This window comes from Vipera ursinii (assembly GCF_947247035.1).
Source record: "Vipera ursinii genome assembly, chromosome: 3".
Classification (NCBI taxonomy): domain Eukaryota; kingdom Metazoa; phylum Chordata; class Lepidosauria; order Squamata; family Viperidae; genus Vipera; species Vipera ursinii.
In genome coordinates, this window is record NC_139516.1 from 168,076,373 (window position 1) to 168,082,372 (window position 6,000).

Sequence of the window (6,000 nt, forward strand, 5' to 3'; positions counted from 1 at the left end):
TACACTGTTCAGAGAGCACAATAAAGCACTGCGCAGCAGTTTATAAGTCCAAATGCTATTGCTATTAGACCCACTGATCAGATTTACATTGTATCTCTCTTGGTTTATAATCCAAAATGGGTGATCTGTAGTCCTAGAATACCACACTGCCCTTAGGTCTTAGGATAATTTCAAAATACCTGTGCAAGAAATAAGTCCAGGTCTCTGTAATGCATGTCTCCTTAATGCTATCAAGAGTGTATGGCAGAGAAAGTAAATGACAAGGAACAGAAGGGACATTGCTAAGAGAGAAAGGCCACTTTGTCGTATTTATTAAAATAAATACAATAATAAATGCCTACAAGGATTCTCAGTCATCCAGGTCATGGTTGTCCCAAAGTTGTATATTTTTCCCCAAACATTGAAAACATTTCACTTCTCCTCCAAGAAGCTTCTTCTGTTCTAATTGACTGGTTGGAAAGGAAGGATTTATAATCTTTTCAGTCAGCCAGTCATTAACACTTTGAGAGTCATTGAAACCACCTGGGTATTAATCTATGTCCTTAGAGTATCTGAATCAGAGTGCAGATGAATGTGGAACTTGTGTTGGTACTGCTAAAAGGACTGCATTGCAAGCGGAAGATAAGCAGTTTCAAGGATTGCATTGTAAACAGGAGATAAGTGGTGTCCAGGGGTGGGTGTGGGAAATACCACACCACCTATCTCCTGTTAACAATGCAGTCCTTTCAGCAGTCCCAACACAGTTCCACACTAGTTTGCAGTCTTGATTCAGGTACTCTGAGACACAGATAAATCCCCAGGTGGTTTCAACAACTCTTAAAGTGTTAATGACTGGCTGACTGAAAAGAGTTGGGGGAAGAATGTTATTTTAATAATCAATAATAATCACAGGAGAGTCTTTATTCTAAATTAATTTTATTTCTCTCACTGTCTCAGCTATCTCTTTAACTTTTAACACAAATCCATGATCCAGTGAGACTGGAAACTATGGGAAATACCTTGTAACAATAGATTGCTAAATTGCACTTCTGCTAAGCTATCAATTAACAATAGCAGAACCAAGTACCAAATCTAAGTACCTTGGCAAGAGCAGTTAACCAGACAAAGAACCTGTTTAGTCACACTGCCCCACACCCAAAAATAGGTTGCCCAAGCACCATCTACATAACAAAAGGTAAGTCAACTGACATGAGGAAGAAAATTAAGATTGACCTTTTGGCAGTATCACACTACAACCAGCACTACACACCATTTACCCCCCAGGCTCACAAACTTTCTCTACCCCCATTTTTTCTGCAGTTACCCTCAGGAGCAAACCTCTTTGCTTTGAGGGGATAAATGGATTGTCTCCTTTCCACCAGCAACCTGCCTTTGAGTTTTATTTGCTTGCAATATCCCAGCTTAGAAAAGGGACCTGGAAATTGTTTGAACAGGGTACAAATCCTTCCTTCCCCATCAGCCAGTTAGAAATGAAGAAACTCTTCAGAGGTAAAGTGAAATGTCTCAAGAAAAATCAAGAAAGTGTAGTTGCCATTTGAAAAATAAAAGCATCTTTGGGATGTACAATAATAACTTTTTCAAGTCATCAAAGTTTTTTGAGTTTCACATTTCTGCTGCATTAAGTATCTCTCCGAAAAGTAATTTTCGGGCAACTCTGAAGGGCAACACACAATTTATAAATGAATTCCACGGAGATCAACCAGGTTACCAAGACAGGTGAGTATAAAAGAAACAAAAAACAAAGCCAGTGTCAAGCAACTGGCTTACAGTATGTTCAAAAATAGTTTACTTTTACATAGAATACAAATATTTCAATTCCTCAAGAAAGCTTTTTTCCAGTTTCTATCTTTGCACGGTGAGCGAGCTTTACAAAAGCCATTGTTTTTATGACTATCTAGTTTTAATCCTATTTTGGTCTGAAGCTGTTTCAGTCTATTGCACAAAAAGTTTTCTGGAAAATGGACAAAGTGATCATTCCACAAAGAATATTTCATTTAGCTCAAATATCTAGAAGTGCGGGCCCTCCAGTTTTTCTGTCAATGCCTCCAGGTCACTGGTGGTATGAGGAGAAAGTCCTACTTTAGAGGAAGCTGTTCTAAACTTTGCTTAACTTCTCTTTCTTAAATTTAAAGAAATCTTCCATTTAGGAATTTCTGGCAATAGTACCATCATTGCATTCTGTTAGAGTAAAATAATGAGTGTTAAGCACATACTTATAATAGGAAAAGAAAGCACCCACTATAAATGCATTAAAAGTCACCGTGAGATCAAAAATTCCAGGTTTTAACCAAGGGTTGGGTAGTTTTTTGTTTTGCTTTAAAGCAGTAAAAAAGAGGTTTACTTGGCTACGAAAACTTTTTTTACAATTATGAAGAAACTACAACTTCTTAATGGATGCAGGCAAGGATGACCTGGGGGTTCTTGGGGTGAGGAGGTGGAGGTGTCTGAGGAAAAGATAACGCCATGAAAGGGAAAATAAAATAATAAAGAATACTATTGAATTGGCTACAGAAGGAAAGCTTGTGGGAAGCTTTTGCTGCCGCAGAGTAGAGAAACTGATACAATTTCAAGGCACCTGAGGGAAAGTTTGGTCAATAACAACGAACCCAGCATTTCTTAATATTTAAACTTTCACGGTGAAATAGAGAATTTATCTAGCAGGTTTCCAGCATTTAAAACGCTTCGCAGACGTTGCTTGAGCAACTCGGGTAACCCTATAAAGTCGTTCAAAGTTATTATTTCGATACTGTGCAATGACAGAGCGGGGGAGGGGGGGAAAGTGGGGACGAGAGGTGCAATGTGCAGCCGGAACTCCCCGCCGAGGATCATCACCGCTCTCGGATTAGTCCCTTTTTTGGCAGAAAAAGCGCAAGAAGAGATCGAGCTGCAGGTCCAACAGCACTCGCGGCGCAAAACCGAGGGAGGGAAGGTAGCCACCTCACATTCAGAAAGTTAGAATTAGCGCGGGAAAAAGTGAGAGCCAGTTTGGTCTAGTGGTTAAAACACCAAAAAAAAAACAAAAAAACCACGAGTTCTAGTGTTTGCCTCAAGGCACGAAGCCAGCTTGGGCCAGACACCCTCGCTCTGCCTTAAGAAGCTCGGGCAATAGCAACCTAGTTCTGAAATCTTGCCAAGAAAACTGCAAGGACTTGTCCTGGCAGTCTCCCGGAGTCAAAAAGCTGACTGAAAAACACACACAAACCATAGAAGAAGAAGAAGAAGAAGAAGAAGAAGAAGAAGAAGAAGAAGAAGAAGAAGAAGAAGAAGAAGAAGAAGAAGAAGAAGAAGAAGAAGAAGAAGAAGAAGAAGAAGAAGAAGAAGAAGAAGAAGAAGAAGAAGAAGAAGAAGAAGAAGAAGTAGTGTAGGTAAGCGTAGAAGAGGAACCGGCATTGCCATGCCAAGCAGAGCGAAAGCGAAAGGGTCCGTCGCTCCCACGTCGAACCACCCCAGGTCCTTCGAGAAACCTTCAGCCCCCAGATTGCCGGGTTCTTGGCAAAACGACGTTGGCCAAGCTCAAAGCAGCCACCAGCTTTACCTCATCCTAGGAGCAGTTCGGCAGGAACTTGGACCGGCGACCAAGGACCGGGTTCTCACACGCCCGCCCTAGTGGGCGCCCTGTGAAGGAAAGGCAGGGAGAGCGCGGCGGAGGCTCCCTCCCAGCCAACCCCCCCCCCCGAGCAGGAGGAGGTTTATGTTGCGGAGCGCTCGCCTCCCGCGGCGAAATGTGACGGGCTGGAACTCCCCAGGTTGCCAGCCTGCCTGTTTCGGCGCGCGGCTGCCGGAGCCCCGCCTCACCAACTTCTTGACTTACCCGCTAGCGAGGCAGCCCCGGCCCTTTCCTTTTCCCCGAGGTGGCGATGGGAAAGCTGTGCGAGCTGCTTTTCGGGAGTCTCCGGCCAGCTTGCCAGGAGCGCTGGGTTCTCCGCGCAGGAAAGTTCGCCAAATCGCACCTGGTCTTCTTCCCAGGCCTGACACCTCCCCCCCACCTTTTTTTTTTAAAAGACTGGCAGAAATAGCCTGCAATACTAGGGTTTCAAAGTTTGCAGCCTGGAGACAAAAAAAAAAAACTTGTGTAAGGCACAATTTGCCTTCCCTGCCTGATCAGTTTAAAGGATCTAGGAGTAATACAAGACCAGCTTTGGGTGCCTCATTCAGGCCTAGAGATTAACATTGCAGATGGATTCTTGTTGAATGAGCTGGAGGAGTCTGTTTTAGGAAAGACTATAGTCCTTTGCATTGACAAAAGGAGGAGGAATAGGGCAGTAAAATTCTTGAACTCTTCCCTTCCATGTGTCTGTCTGCTAACCCACAGTTATATTAGCTGTTGAGTAGATCTACTATTCTCCCCCCCCCCCAAAAAAAAAAATCCCTTCCACTGCTTGCCCAGGGATCTGGATTAATATGTGGGTGGACCTGTAGCCTCACAGTCCTGAAGCACATATAAGATGTGCACAGCCAGGTCACTCTTGTACCTTTGCTCCATTACCTGTTTGCTGGGGGCCCTGTGCAGCTGCAGGACCACTGGCCCTGTTTTCTGCCCATGTATTCAGATATGGTGCTAGACTTAAGATGGACCTCTAGTAGTATGAGAAGCAAGAATCTGGAGTCAGGTTGAGAGTCTGGTCTGGTTGCAGAAGAAGTGAGAACATGGAAAGCGGGAGATTTAAGGGTGGCTTTTTTGACTTGGTTGTCGATGTAGTTAGAAATCTGCCAATTAGAAATCTGCCAGTTAGTGCACAACGATTACAGTTAGTTTTTCAAACACGTTCATAATCAGAATAGCTAAACTCAAACAGAGAAGGAAACCATCAGGTGACATGTTTGATTTATACTATGTTGCATGAATCCATATACACAACACTGAGATATGGTTTATACAGTAGATTCAGTTCAATTCAAATCAACCATGGCATAGTACAAAATGAGAATCAAAAAATTAACTGCCAACATCAGATTAGATTTCTTCCTCTCTATCTTGCTTAACATCCATATTGATGGAGGACTGAAGCAAACATAAAGCCTTGTTCACAATTTGCTGAATTTTAATTATAATAAAGATACTGGGGGTTTTTTGTTTTGGAATTATTCATCATTCAGTAAAGCTTGATGTTTCTTTCTATGCATAAAGCCAAAGATAGAAAATTTAAATGTAATTATTTTTTTAAATTTTTTTTAAGATAGAGTAATTCTTAAAAAAGGAAAAAGAAATGGACATCCGCAGCAACATTAAATCCTGCTAAAGTATTTGATATGGTTGCCTCAAACTTTACATTGATATCTTGCTTCTGTATCAGTTAGCTAGAAGGATACTTAAGTGATTGAAACTGCAGCTTCTCCCCAGTTTCCTATTTCAAGTGTGACCTTTTTGTGCAAGTCTGTCTAGGATTACAAAGCTTCACAGCAGTTTCCCATACATTTTACTCTTATTTTGAAGTGAACATGATTGTACAATTATTATCATAAAATTATAATCTACTGTATGTCTTCTGACTTTTGTAAATGTTCTTACTTGCTACTTGCAAAGTACGGCCTGTTTTAGCTAACTCCTTGTTTACTTTACTTTCATGACTAAGGTCAATCAGCTATCAAACATATAATAGAACAGTAACAATAGTTATTTTCCAGTCATATGAGATCAATTAATCTAGTAGGCATTTGACTAGAGTTCCCAAACTGGATGGGCGGGGTGGGGGGAGAGAAAGTCTTCTGAGAGACAGGAAATGGTATGAGGATATTTGTTTAGAAAAAATAGTGCAAAAACTATATTAATTTTCAAATGAAGGTCTACTGTACAGGTAAGATTAGAGAGTATGGCAGGAAGATCAAGGCTGGCCAAGTTTTGGGAAAATCAGTGGCTAATTGCTGTAAGATGCCGTTTAGATATAACCAAAATTCTATTTGCGTAGAGAAGCATGAGTATTTCTTTAAAAAATATCAGAAATTTAGATCTGATTGAAAGCAACTCTTTTTCAGAGTTTCAGATGAAACTGGTCTGGTCTG

General features: G+C 41.3%; 1 protein-coding gene across 1 annotated transcript in view; it reads right to left on the minus strand.

The window, feature by feature from the left end:
- Positions 1 to 3,720, minus strand: part of CHST9 (carbohydrate sulfotransferase 9) — a 70,884-nt gene extending 67,164 nt beyond the window's left edge. Inside the window, exon 1 of the mRNA XM_083357876.1 lies at positions 3,536 to 3,720. The gene's annotated coding sequence lies outside the window, so the exon portion shown is untranslated. The remainder of the gene's footprint in view (positions 1 to 3,535) is intronic.
- Between the last annotated feature and the right edge of the window lie 2,280 nt (positions 3,721 to 6,000).